The 16,236-nt window shown below is 40.7% G+C and overlaps 1 long non-coding RNA gene across 3 annotated transcripts in view; it reads right to left on the bottom strand.

The window, feature by feature from the left end:
* Window positions 1–2,303: 2,303 nt before the first annotated feature.
* The window catches only part of LOC126085845 (uncharacterized), a 79,078-nt gene continuing 65,145 nt past the window's right edge, over window positions 2,304–16,236 (bottom strand). For all 3 annotated transcript variants that reach the window (XR_007519355.1, XR_007519356.1, XR_007519354.1), the window contains 3 exons: window positions 6,410–6,558; window positions 3,278–3,394; window positions 2,304–2,646 (listed from right to left, as the gene is read on the bottom strand). This is a non-coding gene — a long non-coding RNA (uncharacterized LOC126085845). The remainder of the gene's footprint in view (window positions 2,647–3,277; window positions 3,395–6,409; window positions 6,559–16,236) is intronic.

The following is a 16,236-nucleotide window of genomic DNA, read 5'->3' as shown; positions in this document are numbered from 1 at the left end:
TAGTGATATAGTTTTTAACTTGAACAGTATTGCCAACTGGCAATTCCTTTTGATGAAAACCATGTAATATTTAAATTATTTCACCTGCAATTTCCGAAGTGGTTTCTGAAATAATTAGATTTTTCTCTCCATTTCACATTATTTGTCAATTTGGCACGACTTTTTGGATGTGGAGGTGTGATGGAACTGGAAAGGCAGGCTTCTTTTCCACTAAAAAGGTAAACTGCATTAAATCCAGATATCACGCCATAAATGTACGGGCAGCAAGCAATGGGACTAATGGGGTTAAGGTTTTTTTTTTTTAAGTCAACAAATCATTGTCTCAGAATGGTCTTTGCACTGGAAAGGTCTTTCTCGTCATATTAACCTGTTGCCATCATGTCGAATCTGATTCATAGTGACCCTGTAAGACACAGTACAACTGCTCCATAGGGTTTCCAAGGAGCAGCTGGTGGATTTGAACTACCGACCTTTTGGTTAGCAGTTCTATCCCTTAACCACTGCACTGCCAGGGGTCCTCCTCTCATCTTATGCTGTAGAAAATATCTGCTTTTGGGTAAGCCATCTATTTACACAGCTTACTTTTCCCACCAACTGTAAGTTCGGTGGACAGGGACTGGGTCACATTTACCATAGCATCCCTTATGCCTAACACAGTAGGCACCTGATAACAGTTGATTAATGAATGCGTGAAAAAGTAATGCAGAAGTAGCAGTAAAGGAAAGGTAGATGAGGTAAGAGGATGGGATTGGGGTCAAATCCAGGAGGCAAGAAAGGAAAAATGCTATGGATAAGAAGCAATGAGAATATTAGAAAAGTCTGATGAAATTCATGTAACAACACTTGGTCTCCCACCTTTAGCCTTAAAACATGTATTTATAATTGTAAAAGAACCAATATGATGTCTATATAACTACATTGTACACTCTTAAAGGACAGTAAGAGTAGTTTGGTTTATCCCTGGAGCCTGGGAAACCAGGATCTGATAAATTAGTGAAATAAAATTCACCTTGGAACATGCTACAAAGGTATTAATGTTATGTGAAGTACAAGGCATTTCCCGACTATAGATTTTCTTTATTTCTGAAAAGTGCACCTCATATATTTGATGCCATGAATAATGTAAACTCTGTTATCTATCCCAAAACTAAAACGGCCAGTGATCATCATCAATTATTCAGTTTAACCACAGCCTTTTGCTTGGTGAGTCTATGTTAACCACACCCGTGGAAATAGGACTCAAGAGTTATGCATATTCTGGTTGTGGTAGGAAGACTCTAAGATGATTACCAATGATCCTCAGCTCCTGCTATTCATGCTCTTATGTAATTCCCTCCCCTGGATTGTGGGCTGCTCCTAATTGCTAGAATGCAGCGCAAGCGATGGGACGCTGCTTTTGAGATTGTTTTTGTTGTTAATGCCAAGTCGATTCCAACTCATAGTGATCCCATGTGTGCAGAGTAGAACCGTGTTCCATAGGTTTTTCAAGGCTGTGACCTTTCAGAAGCAAATCTCCAAGCCTGCCTCCCAAGGTGCCTATGGATGGCTTCAAACCATCAATCTTTTGGTCAGTAGTCAAGTGCTTAACTGTTTGTGCCAGCCAGGGGCTCACTTTTGGATTAGGTTATAAAAAAAAGGCTGTGCCTTCTTTCTGTGTTGGGTGATCTCTTGTTCAGATCACTCAACCTGGGGAGAGAAGGCTGCTGCACTGAGGCAGCACTGTAGAGAAGTCCACATGGTGAGGGCCAAAGATGGCCAACAACCACATGAGTGAGTTGGAAGTGGATCCCTCTCCCTCCCCTAGTTGAGCCTTCAGATGAGAATGCAGCCCAGCTCACAACTTGACAACCTCTGCTACCTCATGAGAGACCTTGACTGAAATGCAGCCAGATAAACTGTGCCTGGATTCCTGCCCCACCATAAAGTATGAGGTAATAAAGGTTTGTTGTTGTTGGGTTTTTCAAAACTTTATTTATTTTATTGCAGTAAGATATATGTAGCAAAACATGTGGCATTTGTTTTTTGTTTTTTAGATGCCAAGTTTTGAATTAATTTTTTTACACAGCAATAGATAACTAATAGAATTTTTTATGCCGATGTAGAAATATATTCTCAATTCAATAAACTAAATTATGTTTAAAAGTGCAGTTGGTTTAAAAGGAAAATATTTTTTAAATTTAGCATTTTCTTCAGGATTATTAGCATTGATGTTATAGCAATATAAATAAATGTATGCATATTTTTATAAGAACTATTTAACGAATTATTTTGGAAAATATGAAAAAAAGTTATATTGGTGCCAGTATATATATGAAAGGGCCATGTATAAATATGGTTCAATATGTTAAATCTTAGTCGTTGGTGTTAGTTTTTAGTTGCCGTTGAGTTGGCTCTGACTCATGGTAACCTTATGTATAACAGAAAAAAATATTGCCAGTCCTGTGTCATCTTTATCATCATTGGTATGTTTGTGTATTTTGAGTACTGTTCAACCTGAAGGTCTTATCTTCTAGCACTATATGAAGTAATGTTCTCTTGTGATCCATAGAACATTGGCTGATTTCTGTAAGTAGATCACCAGGCTTTCTTCCTTGTCTGTCTTAGTCTGGATTCTCTGCTGAAACCTGTCCACCATGGATGACCCTGCTGGCATTTAAAATACCAGTGGTATAGCTTTCAGCATCATAGCAAAATGCAAGCCACTGCAGTATGTCAGTGGTAAATCTTAGTAACTACTCTAAAATACTTGAGTTTCAAAGATTGAGCAACCATAGAAAAAAAAAAAGATATGACTTTGTCTTCCCTAGAGTAGTGACTTTCATCCTTACTTAGCATCTTACAAGAAGAAATGCTTACCAACCAAGAAAACAGATTCCGAGAATTTATTAATCATTTTTTAGTTACTGGACCACTTTGGAGATTGACTGCAGAATTTGAAATGCTTTATGAAAAACTAATAGCCTATGTTCTCTAGCTGATAGGGGTAAAAGAGCTCAATAAAATTGTGGGTAAGCACACTCTAGTATCCTTGCCTACATTTACGTGTTGGGGAAAAGAACAGAATTACTTTACTTTCATGCTGACCTAGTATTAGTAGAAAGTAACAATGATAATAAAGCTATCATTTAGTGAGCACCTATATTGTGCCAGACATTAACACTAGATAATTTTACATGTAATTTCTTATATAATCCTTGCTGTAACCCTAATAGGTTGAGAATAATATCTTTATTTCAGTGATGATAAAACTAAGACTAACAGATGTGTAATAACTTACCAAAGTTAGATGCTGGTACATCCATGATTCAAATCATTTCAGCCAGACATGAAAGCCAATGTCTTTTCTTTGGGTACTCAGACAAGTGTCTGTGTGTCTCAGGATCCTGTGCTATACCTAAGAGGGAAAAATCATAGTGTGCAGGTGAAATAATATTAATATAAACATGGTTAGGTCCCACAGACCAGGTTGTTATGCAAAATCGGCATTATGTGAAAATGGAGGATGACCTCATTAGATCTCCAAATGGAGGGTGACTGTATCATTATACTCAATTATATAACTGCCAAATTACATCATTACATAACTGCCAAACCACTGAGAATCATGGCCCAGCCAAGGTGACACAAAACCTTAACCATCACAGCCGGTGTTACTCTTGCCTCGCACCTTGGTGTTCGTTACTGCCAGACTTATGTCATTTATGTGCAAAAGAGTTGCATAGTAGATTTTTTGCTATTGTTGTAATGTGAAATGTTAAATAACAAGACAGCCGATAAGTGAGGAGAAGATGTGTGTGTATATATAGTGTGCATGTGTGTAATCTACTAGTGTCAGACCTTGTCTACATCCACAAGGAGGAAAGAGAATCAAGATCAGTATAAGCCTGATTGCTATGAAGTGGAAGTCAGGCATACACCCACTCTCCAATTTTTTCACCATTTCTAACACCAGCTGTTCCCCCGTCATGACTTCCCTGCTGGGTTCTATAATTCAGTGCAATGAGGACACAGGACTCACAGACCACTCTCATGATTATTGGAGTGGTACCAGGTTACAACTCAGGACCAGGATCAACTTGGAAGTAACAGGATACAACTAGGAGACAGGATATAGTTTGACAACTTCCAACCAAGTCAGCTCTCAGCTCCTTCTTGACGGTGACTGCAGGCAGGCCTTCCCTGGGCCATCTCTGCCATCAGGCCTTCTCTCAGCTGTGCCTGGTGCCAGCCTTGGCTGTGCCCTTCTCTGGCAAGTATTACAGCTCTTTAGCTCTGCTGACAAATACCTGGAGGCACCCCACTGTGGCAGCAAGCCTCCTGCCTGAAGGCACTCAGATCCTTCTCTCTCCATGGGTCAGCAAGTCCACAGCAGCCATCTTGCACGTGTGTCTTGGTTCCCGCCACACATACTGCTGCCACCATTTATTGCCTCTTGTTTGCACTGCTGCCACTCATACTGCTATACCATCTCAAACAGTATCTTGCTGTCTTTCACTGTCTCCAGCATTACAGCTCTCTATCCTGGGTCTAGGAGGTTCTCAGTGCAGGGACCCCAAGTCCAAATGCTCTAGGCTCTTCTTGATAGTGAGATTTCCTGAACCTCTGTGTGATTTGCCCTTAAGTAAGCCTACTCTCTGTAACTACAAGGCATGGTCCTCCCACCAGACCAAAAATTGACCAGTCTTCTTGGCAAGCCATAGTCACTTAATTTGCATAGTAATCAACCAATTCCCTCAAGGTCACTTAATTCTATCATGTGGTTTTATACACAATGCCTGCAAGGTATGTATATAATAGACCAATCACAAGGCAGGCTATGGACCAACCAATTATTTTTGCCAGAATTATAAACCCAAGGCCAGAAAGGCCATAAATATGAGAAACCCAGTGTCCTGTAGACCACACCGTGGCCTTTTCTGGCCATGGGTTCTTATACATAACATTTGGAGGGTTACTTCCCTCCACTGTACATTTTGCTAGTCCGAATCAGTCCTTAATAATTAGTCCTTCAGTAGGGCAAAAACTACTCAGAGTGAGGTCACTCAGGTACCAGCCACTCATGTCTGCTTCAGGTGAACATCTGATTTGGTCAGGTTCTCCAAAAGGCTGCCCTGGCTTCATGCTTTCTGGTCTCTCTGAAAATTTAAACTCAGAGAGTATTATTCCCTTGCTCTGAACATCTAGAGATATCAGCATAGCAAAACATTTAAAGGATTTTCTGTTCAGCCACTACACTCTAGTCTAGCACAGGCTTCCCTCTTTGTCCACTCTTTCAGTTACAGCTTCTACAATTATACTTTTTACAATCACGACTGCCCCTGGTTAACTATTATTACTCACAGCTGAATCCTAAGTCATATTAGCATCTTCCTCCACACTCTCTTCACCAGACCCATCAGGAAAAGAGGAATACATTCAGTGAGGACTCTCCCTTGTCCCCTTCATTTTGAGTGTAAGCACACTCATGAAAGCATCTAAGTCAGACACTTCAGGCCTTTATTGCCCATTTTAGATAGCCAGTGCTTAAACTGTCCATCTCTATCAAAACAGTACTCTGAGGAGATAAGCATGTTTCTTGGTCTCAAGAATTTCCTGCTCCAGTTGGAATTTTGAGCATCTGTATCCATAACCAAAGCCCAGTCCAAAGCAAGCCATCAAATTGGAGTGAATTGCGCTGTTTATGCCAACTTTGCGGCATCAGAGATCTCTCTCTACCATTCCCAAAGCCGACTCTTCAAACAGGGATTGAACTATAAGACAGAAAATGGTACTTGTCAGGAGTGAGCTTCTTGGCTCATGCAGATACATAAGACTATTGGGCAACTCCTGTCCGAAGGCGAGATGAAAAGGAAGAGGGGGACAGGAGCTGGTTGAATGCACATGGGGAATACAGGGTGGAGAGGAGGAATGTGCCGTCTCATTAGGGAGAGAGCAGCTAGGAGTACGCAGCAAGGCGTGTGTAACTTTTTGTATGAGAGACTGACTTGATTTGTAAACTTTCATTTAAAACACAATAAATAAATAAATAAAAATCCTTTCTATCTTTCCTCTATACCTGGGCCAGGTCATCTTCATCCCATTCATTTGGGGGTTTTGTCAGTTATGCCTCATTCAGTTGAGGTCAACTCATCCCCACCCACCCTGGGCTAGGTTAACGAGCACCAGTGGTAGACTCAGGAGTCCACACAACTCTCTGCACTTCAGATGTAGTCCGTGAAACTCCTTGCTCTTCAGATCAGCTGCCCCCTTCTCTCTCTCTCATCCCTAGCCACCCAGGGCTAGGTTACCAGCTGCCAAAGGAACATGTACAAACTCAGCTGACCTCTTCATTGCTGTACCTCCCCCACTTCCATTCATCTCATGGATGCAGCTGATCACCTAAGATGAACATACCAGTCTATCTACTCACCATCTCCCAGGTCTTGAAGGGGGTTCTTCTGATGGGCTCTGACATTTCATCCCTTGATGCATCCCTCCAATTTTCACAGGACTGTGCCCCACATAGGCATTAACTCGTTGCTTATTTCACCTTAGGCAACAACCGGTCACAGGTACAATCTTAAAAAAATAAACATAAAAATGACATACCATTTGCCCTCAATTCAAAAAGCGTAATAGTCTTTTTTTTTCTCTGTAGGTAATTGCCCTTCAAAGGCAAATCCCCTGCTCTCCCAGCAGTTCCATGTCTGCATGTCTTTTAAATGCAAATTTCCTGCTCCAAAGTTTCTGGATGGGGTTCAGGTTTTCTACCTAACCCCCCAATATTCTATACACAGGGCTACTGCATTGACATGAACAGCCTGTGTTTCTTTTTGGGCAAATCTTCGTTTCCCTTTTAGCATAAGCAATCAGTATTGCCTGAAGGGTGGGGTTACACACTCTCTGTTTTTTTACAATACTCAACATTCATTTCCATCATACTTTTAGGTCTGTTTTGCAATACCAAGTAGGAGAAACATTCTTCATTAGCCATAGTATATTCAGATAAACACATAACCTTTCTTTTTTTTAGTGCCCGGTCCCTTTTTTTTTTTTTTTTTAATTTTTATTTTAGTTTAAGTGAAAGTTTACAAATCAAGTCAGTCTCTCATACAAAAATTTATACACTCTTCGCTGTATACTCCTAGTTGCTCTCGCCCTAATAAGACAGCGCACTCCTTCTCTCTACTTCTGTTTTTGTGTCCATTCAGTCAGCTTCTGACCCCTCTGCTTTCTCATCTCCGCTCCAGACAGGAGCTATCCACATAGTCTCATGTGCCTACTTGATCCAACAAGCTCACTCCTCACCAGTATCATTTTCTATCCTACTGTCCAGTCCGATCCCTGTCTGAAGAGTTGGTTTTGGGAATGTTTCCTGTCTTGGGCTAACAGAAGGTCTGGTCTTTTTACCAGAATTTGAGGTCTGTATCGCCACTGCTCTCCTGTTCTCTCAGGGGTTCTCTGTTATGTTCCCTGACAGGGCAGTCATGGGTTATAGCTGGGCGCCATCTAGTTCTTCCAGTCTTAGGCTGATACAGTCTCTGGTTTATGTGGCCCTTTCTGTCTCTTGGGCTCATAATTACCTTGTGTCTTTGGTGTTCTTCATTCTCCTTTATTCCTGGTGGGTTGAGACCAATCGATGCATATTAGATGGCCACTTGCTAGCCTTTAAGATCCCAGATGCCACTCTCCAAAGTGGGATGCAGAATGTTTTCTTAATAGATTTAATTATGCCAATTGACCTGAAACCATGGTCCCCAAACCCCTACCCCTGCTACGCTGGTCTTCGAAGCATTCAGTTTATTTGGATAACTTCTTTGCTTTTGGTTTAGTCCAGTTCTGCTGACCTCTCCTGTATTGTGTGTTATCTTTCTCTTCACCTAAAATAGTTCTTATCTACTATCTAATTAGTAAATACCCCTCTCCCTCCTTCCCTCCCCACTCTCGTAACCATCAAAGAATATTTCCTTCTCTGTTTAAACTATTTCTCAAGTTCTTATAATAATGGTCTCATACAATATTTCTCCTTTTGCAATTGACTAATTTCACTCAGCATAATGCCTTCCAGGTTCCTCCATGTTATAAAATGTTTCACGAATTCATCGTTGTTCTTTGTTGATGAGTAGTATTCCACTGTGTTAATATACCACAATTTATTTATCCATTCATTCCTTGATGGGCACCTTGGTTCCTTGCTTCCATCTTTTTGCTATTGTAAACAGTGCTGCAATGAACATGGGTGTGCATAAATCTATTTGTGTAAAAGCTCTTATTTCTCTAGGATATATTCTAAGGAGTGAGATTGCTGGATTATATGGTAGTTCTAGTTCTACCTTCTTAAGGAACCACCAAATCAATTTCCAAAGTGGTTGTACATTTTACATTTCCACCAGCAGTGTATCAGTGTTCCAGTCTCTCCACAACCTTTCCGAGGAATAAATTCACAATTGGGGAGCTCAGGACAGAAGTGGCTCCTGTCCAGGCACAAGCAGTCCGTGGACTTTGAATACCTTTCACCCCTGCATGGCCCTGTATGGGCCCATTTCAGGAGATTTGGCCCTTGTTAGCAGGCTGCAATCGTGTATGTGCTTGAGATATGACTTCAACTGTTTCAGCTGTGCAATGGAGAGGCGGTTTTTTGACATCTGACACTGCTCTGCCTATTAAACAGGGTCCTCACCTACCCACATCAGGGGCCTGAGGACTGGTGGCTCCACCCACATCACCTACCCACCTGTGACAAGGCTCTAAGGATAAGTGGTACCTCCCAGTCCTTACAACCAAAAGCACTGGGTGCCCATGGTCCAGCTGCAGAATCCACCCACCTGTGAGCTTTATGGAACAGGGATACACTTTCGTCACAGACACTCAGGGGATGGTTGTCAGCCCTCTACCTTGTTCAGAGTGTGACCCCCTCATGCAACCAGATACCTGTGCCTACACCAATCACCCCTGGCCCTCTAATACTGTAGGACAGAGCCTGAACCACACACTTGATGACCAACTACCTGGATACCTGAGTTGAATCCATATAAGAAAAGTGAATGGACTCCTAGGCTCATATACCTGGTAAAAGATCTAGCCATCTGATGACAGGATGTTAGAGCTTCAAATGTGAAAATAATCAAGCTAGCTCACTCAAGCAGCCTATTTGAGCAGATCAAAATAAAAGAAAGCAAGAAGCTAGCATACGGTAAGCAAACATAAAGTAAATAAATACAATAACTTATAGATGGCTCGGAGACAACCGTTAGTATCAAATCACATAAAGAAGCAGACCATGATCACTTCAACAAGCTCTCAAAACACAGAACCAAGGAATCTTCAAGAGGAAGATGTATTCCTGGAATTACCAGATATAGAATACAAAATTTAACATACAGAATTCTTCAAGAGATCAGGAAGGAGATCAGGCAAAATGCAGAACAAGCCAAGGAACACAGAGATAAAGAAGTTGGAGAAATTAAAAAGGTTATTCAAGAACATAATGAAAAATTTAATAAGCTGCAAGAATCCAGAGAGAGGCAGAAATCAGAAATTCAGAAGATTAAAAATCAAATTACAGAATCAGACAACTCAATAGAAAGTCAGAGGAGCAGAATTGAGGAAATGGAAGGCAGAATTAGTGAGACTGCAGATAAAACACTTGGCACCAATATATTTGAACAAAAATCAGCTTAAAGAATTTAAAAAAATGAAGAAATCCTAAGAATCATGTTGGACTCTATCAAGAGAAAAAAACCTATGAGTGATTGCAGTAAGAAAATAGGGAGAGAGAACAGAAAATACAGAGAGAATTGTTGAAGATTTGTTGGCAGAAAACTTCCCTGATATTATGAAAGATGATATCATGAAAGATAGCTATCCAAAATGCTTATCAAACTCCACATAAGGTAGATCTCAAAAGAAAGTCACCAAAACATATTATAATCAAACTTGCCAAAACTAAAGATAAAGAGAGAATTTTTAGAGCTGCTGGGGATAAACGAAGTCACCTGCAAAGGAGAGTCAATAAGAATAAACTCAGACTACTCTGCAGAAACCATGCAGGCAAGAAGGCAATAGAATGACTTATATAAAGCACTGAAGGAAATATTGCCAGCCAAGAATCATATATCCAGCAAAACTGTCTCTCAAATATGAAGGTGAAATTAGGACATTTCTAGATAGACAGAAGTTTATGGAATTTTTAAAAACCAAACCAAAACTATAAGAAATACTGAAGGGAGTTCTCTGGTTAGGAAATCAATAATATCAGATATCAACCCAAAACTAGAACATAGGATGGAGCAACCAGATATCAGCCCAGATGGGGAAATCACAAAAATAAATCAAGATAAAAAAATGCTCAAAATAGGAAAACAGCAATGTCATTATGTAAAAGATGACAACATTAAAACAATAAAGAGGGACTAAAAAATGTAGTCATAGATCTTTCATATGGAGAGGAAGTCAAGGCAACATAAAGAAATAAAAGTTCAGCTTAAACTTAGAAAAATAGGGGTAAATATTAAGGTAACCACAAAGGAGACTAACAATCCTACACATCAAAATAAAATACAAGAAAAACATAAAGACTCTGTAAAAACAAAATCAACAACAACGAAAAAGAAGAAAAGACAATATATAAGGATAAACTACTGAGCACAAAAAACTAAGTGGGAAAAAGAAACTGTCAACAACACACAACGACATCAAAAGGAAAATGCTGTGATTGTTATAAACTGTGAGCACAAATGTAAATTACAATATAAACCTCAAAAAAGTCTCCTTTGTAAAGCTGTTCCTTCTCACTAAAGCCTCCTTTCCTTTTCTCTCTCTGCCCAATTCTCTCTTCCTCTCCCCTCATGTCTGCTTCAGCTCCGACTTGAAAGCAGAAGTTTAAAGCTGAAAGTAACCAGCATTTTACAGGCTTATTCCAATTGCTAGCCTATAAGCAGGAATAAAATGGCTCAATAAATCCTAGCATTCCACTGTAGTTAATGTCCTCCCAAGCATAGGGAGAAATAAAGAATATTCTACATCTTCACTGTAGCAACATTCACATGAACTGCTGTGTATTAATTCATGCTAGGAAATGAACAGATACTGCAGTTAGACATAAGCTCAAGAACCACTAGGAAGACTTTTTTTTTTTTGGCTTAACAAAGAGAAATTTATTTCTTCACAGTAAAGTAGGCTAAAAGTCCAAATTCAGGGCATCAGCTCCAGGGGAAGGCTTTCTCTCTCTGCCAGCCTTCTCATCAATCTTCCCTCGGACTAGGCCCTTCTCCACGCAGGGACCCCAGGTAAAAAGGACACGCTTTACTCCTGGCACTGCTTTGTTGGTGGTATGAGGTTCCCACTCTCTGCTTGCTTCCCTTTCCTTTTATCTCTTGTAAGATAAAAGGTGGTACAGGCCATGCCCCAGGGAAAATCCCTTTACATTGGCTCAGGGATGTGACTTTAGTAAGGGTGTTACAATCCCACCCCAATCCTCTTTAACATAAAATTACAATAAAAAAAAGGAGGACAACCACACAATACTGGGAATCATGGCCCAGTCAAACTGATACACACATTTTTGGGGGGACATAATTCAATCCATGACATCCTTCATCACAATTCTAAGAGCTGGTAAGTGCAAATGTTCACATGGAAGGCACCTATGCAGGAAGGAGTTGCTCAGAATAATCCAAAGCCTTCTCTTTCTTAAGTTATGTATACTAAAGACAAGACTTTCTAACGCTGCTGTCATTTGACTCCTAACATTCTTCCCAGGCTCTAGTGCTCTCCTAAATGCCTGGTGAAAGGAGGGGAGAGGTTGGCAAAAGAGCACAAAGCAGTGGGAAAAAGCCACAGATGGAGGAGGATGGACTCTAAAGCAGAGGCAGGAGATGGAGACCTCTCGTTCAGTTTGCTTTGACTTCGGATTAGTCTCTTCCCTTGCCTAGAGCTTGGTTTTCTATTCTGTACAGTAAAGGATACAGTGAATATGGTCTCTAAGGTTCTTTTTTTTTTTTAATTGTGCTTGCTCTAAGTGAAAGTTTACAAATCCAGTCTCCCATACAATAATTTATAAACACCTTGCTATATACTCCTAGTTGCTCTCCCCCTAATGAGACAGCATATTCCTTCTCTCCACCCTGTTTCTGTGTCCATTCAGCCAGCTTCTGTCCCCCTTAGCCTTCGCATCTCTCCTCCAGACAGGAGCTGCCCACATAGTCTCATGTGTCTACTTGAACTAAGAAGCTCACTCCTCACCAGTATCATTTTCTATCTTATAGTCCAGTCCAATCCCTGTCTGAAGAGTTGGCTTTGGGAATGGTTGCAGTCTTGGGCTAACAGAAGGTCCGGGGACCACGACCCCTGGGGTCCTTCTAGTCTCAGTCAGATCATTACGTCTGGTCTTTTTACGGGAATTTGAGGTCTACATCCCACTAGGAAGACATTTTTGACAACTTCAGTCAGTTTCTCTACAAGGGAGAGGACTCTGTAAAAGGAAACAGGACTTCCCTGGCATCCTATCTCGATCTACACAAAGACCATCCTGACCTCCTATGATTCTCTTCTACTGAGTGGAGGAAACCAAGAGAGCTCAGGGAGGGGAGGAGAGGAGAGACAGAGATGCACTTGAATACGTGTGCAGTGTCTGTGTCATTTCCCACGATCCACAGAGCTCAGAGCAGAAGAGTTAAAATACATGACTAGTCTTATTTATTTTTTTAAGATTCTTAAATGCTACTGATGTATGGCCAATGAATCAATAAAATGGGAAACACCTAATGTGGTTAGGTAAGAAATAATTATATATATGTATATGTGTATATATATATATACACACACACACATAAATATATACACATGAAATTTTCACATAGTGAAATGCTCTAATTTCAAAAAGCAGAATTCCTTCCTCTCTGCCTTCTTAAATAGGAGATGAACTCCTATAAATTCATTTTTAAATACGTAAATTGGCAAATAACCGGTTACTAGCTTTAGATGAAAAGGAATCGAAGCATTCATTGATAAAGATCGAAGACCGCATCCTTCAGTATAGATTACACCTCAACATAAAGAAAACAAAAATCCTCACAACTGGACCAATAAGCAACATCATGGGCACTGACATGACTGAAGTTGTCAAGGATTTCATTTTTCTTAGATCCAAAATCAATGTCCGTGGATGCAGCATCAAGGTCAAAAGATGCATTGAACTGGGCAAATTTGCTGCAAAAGTCCTCTTTAAAGTTTTAAAAAGCAAAGACGTCACTTTAAGGACTAAGGTGTACCTGACCCAAACCATGGTGTTTTCAATCTCCTCATACGCATGTGAAAGCTGGACAATGAATAAGAAAGACTGAAGAAGAATCAATGCCTTTGAATTTGGCTGTTGGTGAAGAATATTGGATACAACACAGACTGCCAAAAGAACGAACAAATGTGTCTTGGAAAAAGCTCAGCCAGAATGCTCATTAGAAGCGAGGATAGTGAGACTTCATCTCATATACTTTGAACATGTTATCAGGAGGTACCAGTCTCTGAGAAGGACATCATGCTTGGTAGAGGGTCAGCAAAAAAGGGCAAGACTCTCAATGAGATAGACTGACGCAGTGGCTGCAACAATGGGCTCAAGAATAACAATGATCACGAGGACGGTGCAGGACCTGGCAGCGTTTCGTTCTGTTGTACACAGGGGTCACTAAGAGTTGGAACAAACTGACTTGATGGCACTTTTTAACAACAACAGCTGGGAATGAAGTACCTGGGAGGCACAAACTGTTAAGCATTCAGCTGCTAACCAAAAGTTTGGCGGCTCCAGTTCATTCAAAGGCACCTAGGAAGAGAGGCCTGATGATCTTCATCTAAAACACCAGTCATTGAAAACGCTGTGGAGCACAGTTCTACTCGGACACACAAGGGTTCACCATGAGTCCCAGTCAACTAGATGGCAACTGGTTGGTGGATAAGCTTGAGATCAAAGAACCCTCTACTCTAAATCCAGAATTAAATACAGATGAAAAGATTAACCGGGGGTCATTTATTCCCTGTGATTCAATTAAAATCAAGTGGGAGCAGCAGACATGTGTACTGGTATAGGGAAAGGGGGACGTGACGAATGCATACTGGAGGCACAGAGGAAGGAAAATATAATGAATGTTTCTGCACGTTCCCTTCTATTTCTGCCCAAACGTCTCGGTCCTTGTCTTACCATCTTGCTCCCAATGATTCACAGATCCCACAAGGGCCCCCCTGCGCTGATTCTTTGTTCCACTGCTTCAGGGAATCCAAAGTACTGGATAAGCTTTGCTAAATGTGACTTTTTGTATTCTCAGCAGTGCTGAATATAAGTGTCTCATTAAAAATACGAGATAAAGATAGAACTTGATAACTTCCTGTTACGGACTGAATTAAAAACCCACTGCCATCAAGTCGATTCTAAGACTCCCAAAAATATATGTTGTAAATCCTAACCTCTATGCCTGTGGCTATAATCCCATTTTGGAATGAGTGTCTTTGTTATGTTAATGAGACAGGATTGTATGGTGTATCTTGAAATACAAAAGAGATTAAATGAAGGCTTTTTTTTTTTTTTAGAAGCAGAGATGGGGCAAGAGATAATGCCAAGCCACAAAGACTGCCCAGGAGCAGAAGCTCAGAAGAGAAAGAACTTTCCTCCAGATTCAACAGAGAGAAAAAGCCTTCCCCTAGAGCCAGCACCCTGAATTTGGACTTTGAGCCTCCCCCTAAACCATGAGAAAATAAATTTCTGTTTGTTAAAGCCATTCACTTACGATATTTCTGCTGTAGCAACCTGGTGGCATAGTGGTTAAGTGCTATGGCTGCTAACCAAAGGGTCGGCAGTTCGAATCCGCCAGGCGCTCCTTGGAAACTCTGTGGGGCAGTTCCACCCTGTCCTATGGGGTCGCTATGAGTCGGAATTGATTCGATGGCACTGGGTTTTTTTTTTTTTTTTTTTTTAGCAGCACTAGATAACTAAGACACTGCCCAATAAATTACATGGTGAAGTAAAAAAATATCTAGGAGGGATGATTAATATTCCAAGTTAAATTTTTTAATGCAACTTCTACATACCTTTCCATGCACTGGAACAAAATGAAAATGATGTATCAGCCCTTTTTTAGCTGTCCAGCTGTCTCCACTAAGGGCTGTATGTATACAGAGGTACATAGACAGCCTGGCCGTTTGCCTCCAACACTTACCCAACCTCTGCTCGTTGAGGCCACAGGACTTCCATTTCAGTGTGCCTCTCTCCAGGCAGAAACAAGATCACCCCACTTTCAGAGAGGGTTATTTAGAAGTCCTTCCTTCTCTGGGTAGCTCAGGGTGGGTAGTTAGTGCTCAGATAGAAAGAAGTGCAGATGGACAGGGCTTTGTGAGACTGGGTTATGTGTTTTACAACAACAGTAAGTATCTGGGTCATAAATTAAATAGCTCAAAATATTAATCATGCTAATACTGGAAGATATTAGCCTTTTCCAACCACTGCCAAATTATCAGTTTCCCAGTGACAAAGGCCTGTTCTCTTCAGTTTTTTGGAACCTCTAAAGCAATTCAAAAACATCTTCTGTGTACACAGTTAAGGTAGGGGTGTTAGGGAATGGAGATTCCAACAGCCTCCTTAAATCAGCATTCCCATCTCAAGAACAAGGGATTTTGCACCTGGCCATTAATTGTTTTTTAAAAAGGACCGTGCAATGTCGAGCAAAGTCAGAATGCTTAAAGCGTATCCTGTGTGGGGCTAAAAGGAGACTGCTTTGCCTAACCACTTGCATGGAATTTTCTGCACAGTGTTTCTTATCCCTAAGCTACTCCTCCTCCTAACCTAGCAAGTCCAGAAGTAGTCACATAGGAAACATTGTTCACCAAGTTTGAAGCAGACTGCCTATCAGGCTTAAAAAAAAAAAGAAAGTTGCCTTTGAGTTGATTCTGACTGGTGATGACCCCACGTGCGTCAGAGTAAAACTATACTCCGTAGCATTCTCAGTGGCTAATTTTTCAGAAGTGGACTGTCAGTCTTTTCTTCCAAGGTGCCTCTGGGTGGACTCGAACCTCCGAACTTTCAGGTAGTGACTGAGTGCATTATCCATTTGTATCACCCAGGAACTCCATCATAAAGCCTACATCCCTGTGTTTTTGTTTTTCCATTAAACATAAGTCTTTTCTACATGGGAAAGGTCCTTAAGTGAAATAATTTATCTGAAAATAACTCTGATTCCTTTATAGGTGAAATGGCAACATGACATCAATCTGTCA

This window comes from Elephas maximus, chromosome 11, assembly GCF_024166365.1.
Source record: "Elephas maximus indicus isolate mEleMax1 chromosome 11, mEleMax1 primary haplotype, whole genome shotgun sequence".
Lineage (NCBI taxonomy): Eukaryota > Metazoa > Chordata > Mammalia > Proboscidea > Elephantidae > Elephas > Elephas maximus.
This window is presented reverse-complemented; position numbering and strand designations above follow the sequence as displayed.